We start from the raw sequence: 5016 nt of genomic DNA, 5'->3' as shown, positions 1-5016 counted from the left end.
TTTTCCAATTCTGCCAGTACCATCTGTTGATAAGACTATTACCTCCCCATGTGATATATTAGGTATTTTGCCAAAAGTCAGTTGGCTTATACCTTTATTTTTTATAAGTGCTGATAAGCTTTGAATAACCAGAAAAACAGATTGTTTTATATTTAGTAGAAAAAAATTAGAACATTGCCTTTTCTCTTAACATAAAACTATGATAAACCTCATTGTGGAAAAAATTAAAATTGTGTTCAGATTTAAGGAATAAATTATTTAATTTTCATATAAATTAGATTAAGTATCATGTCAGAGTAAAGAGATTTGAAGTCTTTGATATTTTGCAATAGTGGAATGGAGTGGCAAGAAGAGGGAAGAGAATTGCAGAACTTGTTTGCTTAGGTTGTACATCCCTATGACCTTGCCTCCAGTGGAAATGGCCAAGATAATTTTACAATGGAATTTTAAATAGAGGAGAGAAGGAGCAGGGAGAAAAATAACAAATCTGTCAAAAGGAATATATCTTAATAAGTTAATGCTGCACAATGAGTGAGAACTGTGAATGTGTTTTCCAATATACTTATATTGATGGGGAAATTGCTAGAATTTTATCTTCTAATTCATTATTGTTGTTGCTGAAGTACCGTCAAGTGGTTTCCGACTCATAGCAACCCCATATAGGGTTTCCAGTGAGCGGCTGGTGGGTTTGAGCCTTTTGTGGTTAGCATTCCAGTGCTTACCCTATAACACCACACAAGGACCCATTATTGTTGTTGTTCATAAATGCCATTGAGTCAATTCCAACTCTTGGTGACTTTGTACTGGGTTTCTGGGGAGTAAGGGGTCGGTTTGAACTGCCAACCTTGTGGTTTGTAGAGCAGTGCTTATCCTACAGTGCCACAACAGGAATCCATTACTCTCATTATGGTGTCTTTAAACAAAAAAAAGTCAAACAAAACACTGGTTTCTGAGGGTGTAGATCTGTTGGGTCAGTTACACTCAAGGCAGAGAGGTTAGCTCAGAAGGTTTTAGCGAGTATTTGAGACTCTAAAGGGATCATCTTGATAGACTTGTTTGAAGGACAAAAGGGCTTATTAGGGAGAATTTTTAAGAAAATTGAAACCTACATTGGTGAGAAAACAGGCCAGGAAAATTGTGCTGAGGAGGAATTTTCCCTTCACCACAAAGCACCTGTTCATATTTTTAGCACAGCCAGGACTGTCCTACAAAAATTCCACTGAGAAACCTTATTCCTTCTACCTACAGCCCTAATCTTGCCCCTTTAGTCTTCTTTTTGTTGCCCAAACTCAAAAATCTTTTAAAGGCAGCATGATTTAAGTTCCTGGAAGAGGCCAAAATAACCGTTTTGACATAGTATAAATAGAAGAGCACAGAATTTTCCAGGGAAGGGTTGTTGTTAAGTGCCATTGAGTCAGTTCAGATTCCACAACCCTGCATATGGTTTCTGAGAAGCAGCTAGTGACTTTGAACCATCGACCTTGTGATTCAAACTGACATTGCGGTCCAGTGCTTATGCTACAGTGCCATATAAGAGAAATGGAAATACTACTTTCAGAAGTATATAGATCCAGGCAGAGATATGTTGAAAAACAATAGCTTCACATTTTGATGTTTTTCTGTAATAAAGACTTTTATGATTTTGTACCAATGCTTTTTTGCTTACCTCATACAAGGGTTTGAGAGAGAAAAAAAGAGAACAATTATTAGGTTACATTTTCCTTTTCCCATTGTTTATTGGAACTCTTAGAAATAGAAGGAAGCAAGGAGTTTGAACAAAGGAATTTTTTTTTTTTTTTTTTTGACAAGCATGTAAGCAAAGTATTTATATAACCATCAAACTAAAGTCAGTGGCTTTTATTGTCTCTGCAGCTAAGTCAAGAGATCAAAAATAATACTTGGAAATATAGTCTTCAACCTTGAAGGTATTTCTTAAATCATTGCTTGAGTTGAATTTCCTTGGTATGTTGAATGGAACTCTGCCAAGATGTGCCAGAACGAATAAACAGAAATGCGCTCTCCTTTGGGAACTGGGCAGGGAATCTGAGATGATGTTTCTATGCACACTTGAGAACTACCTTTCTATATCAACAGGGAGAAATCCACAAAGCTTCTGTTTTAATATATTGTGTTCAATAGTGGAGCATTTCTTTCAAGCCTGACCATACTGCTTTCAATTAGGCGTCCTCCTTCTGTGGAAAGGCAGAGTGATGTACCGACAGACAATATGCTGAAGCCACATCAAAGATGATACTGATCGTGGCCAGGGGCATTTCAGATTATGTGAATGAATAAAAGCTGCTTTTCAAAAAGCAAGTTTATTTTTTATGTTGATGTCCTGCCATAGATTAAGAATGGAAATGTTTTGTTTCCTGTTGCTGAAATTATGGGATGCTGTTGTAATTATTGGAAAAGGAGAAGTTGGGAATATGTGTCTAAAAGAAATGTCTTGACGCCTTTGTTTTTTTCTAGCTAGATTCAAATTAGGAACATTGCTTCTGAGAAAGTCCTGGTTTTTTTTACAAAGAAATGTCTTGTTTTATGGGTTTATGGGCTATGGAACCAAGTTCCATAATAATTTAATTTGTTCTCAGAACAAGGTCCTTGTTGGAAGAAACTGTAACCAAATATGGCAGCGGAGAAAAGCCTCTGACCTCAGAACCCAACACTGGGACAAGATTATAAACAAAAAGCCAATGCATCCTCTTCAGGATGTATTAAATACTGTTCACATGTTCCATATCTTAACAACCTACCTAGACAATTCTGGTTATAGGAAGAGGGGATTTCACTAACTTTTTTATTTTGTTTTGGTGTTTTTTTGTTTTGTTTTGTTTTGTTTTGCTTTCTATGTAAGTGGACTCTGGGATGGAAATGCTGTAGCTGTATTAAGTACTTTATATGGATAATTTTACTGGAATAGTAACTGTTTTGTTGTTAAAGTGTCATCAAGTCAATTCTGACTCATAACAACCCTGTATAGGGTTTCTGAGGGCCTGCTGGTGAGTTTGAACTACAGAACTTGCTATTCTAACCAAACTCGTGATCCCGTGCTTATCCTACAGAGCCACACTTTACTGAAATAATTGTTATTGTTATCCCATTTATAGATGAGAAACCTGAGGCACAAGGTAAATATGTTGCTAGAAGTAAGAAAATCATTAAGTGGTAGAGCCAGGATTCAAACTAGGTCAACTCTCCTAATCACTTTGAAATACTCTCTTCTACCTAATCTCATCATTTTTTTCTTTTATCAAAAAGAATGACTACCTACCATATAGCAAGGAGTTCTGGTAGTGTAGTGATTACAAATTGGGCTGCTAACCTGAAGGTCAGCAGTTCGAAACTACCTGCAGTTCTGTGGTTTTAAGATGAGGCATTCTGCTCCTGTAAAGATTTACAGCCTCAGAAACCCTGTGGCAGGGTCACTATGAGTTGGAACCTACCCTGTACTAGCTCTTTGTTCTAGAATAGCAATGCCCAATATGTGTATAATGCAAGTCACATATGTAATTTCAAAACTTTCTAGTAGCCATACTAAAAAGTAAAAGTGAAACAGGAGTTCATTTTAATTATATATTTTATTTAATGGATACATCTAAGCTACTATCATTTCAACATATAATTATGATATTTTACATTATTTTTCTAAGTCCTTAAAAGCTAGTATGTGTTTTACATTTATGACACATCTTAATGTATACATTAATCACATTTCAAGTGCTCCATAGTCATGTGTGGACAGTACAGGGATAAACACTTGGGATACAGCATTTAAATAATGCAAAACAATATTTTGCCATTGTACAAGTTAAAAATCTTAAAGAGATACAGTTGAGAAGCTAAGATAGATAAGAGATAAAATACACTAAGCAAGAAGTTAAGAGAGTTAAGGTGGGCCTTGTTGTTGTTATTAAGTGCCATTGAGTTGGTTCCAGCCCATACTGACCCTATATAGTATTTCCAAGGAGCAGCTGGTGAGCTTTAACCTTCTATCTTGCAGTTCAAACCAACCTTTCAGTCCAGCACATTAACCCACAGTGCCACACCAGGACTATAAGATGAACCTTACAGGTCACTATAAAGACTTTGAGTTATCCTCGGCTATAGGGACTCCTGATGTGGTGCTCTAGGATCAGCACTGGGCTACACACCACAAGGTCATTAGTGTAAACCCATCAGCTGCTCCTCAGAAAACCTGTGCAGGGTCACTATGAGTCAGAACAGTCTCTAGTGCACTTAACAACAACAATAGAGACCCTGGAGTTCTGGTGTGTGGCTTTAAGATCAGTATTGGATTAATAATAACAAGTTTGGAGGTTCAAAGCCATTCCTTGTAAATACTATACAGGTAGCTATGAGTCAGAATGAACAATAACAACATAGACAGAATGGAGTTCTGGACTGCTCACTGCAAGGTCAGTGGTTCAAAGCCACCAGATGCTCCTTGGAAACACAATACAGAATCACTAGGAGTCAGAACAGACTCAACAGAACTTAACAAAAACAGCAACAACATAGGCAACCTTTGTTGTTGCTGTTGTTATGTGCCATGGAGTTGATTTTGACTCCTAAGGACCCTGCATAGGGTTTCTGAGGCTGTAAATCTTTATGGGAGCAGAAAGCCTCATCTTTCTCCCACGGAATAGCTACTAGTTTCAAACTGCTTACTGTGATATTAGCAAGACGATTCGTAACGACTATGCTACCAGAGCTCCTTTATTGTTGTTGATAAGTGTCGTTGAATCGGTTCCAACCCATAGCAATTCTCTAGGGAGTTTCCAAGGAATGACTGGTGAGCTTGAACCAACGACCTTGCAGTTCAAACTGACTTTGCAGTCTAGCACATTAACTGACAGCGCCACACCAGGACTCCGGAGCTCCTTTTGTTGTTGTTAAGTGCCATCGAGTCAGTTCCGACCCATAGCGACCCTGAACAGGGTTTCCGAGGCTGGAAATCTTTACCAGGGCAGAAAGCCTCATCTTTCTCCCACGGAACAGCTGGTAGTTTCGAAC

Source organism: Chrysochloris asiatica, unplaced genomic scaffold (assembly GCF_000296735.1).
Source record: "Chrysochloris asiatica unplaced genomic scaffold, ChrAsi1.0 scaffold00141, whole genome shotgun sequence".
In the NCBI taxonomy this organism is placed as follows: domain Eukaryota; kingdom Metazoa; phylum Chordata; class Mammalia; order Afrosoricida; family Chrysochloridae; genus Chrysochloris; species Chrysochloris asiatica.
This window is presented reverse-complemented; position numbering follows the sequence as displayed.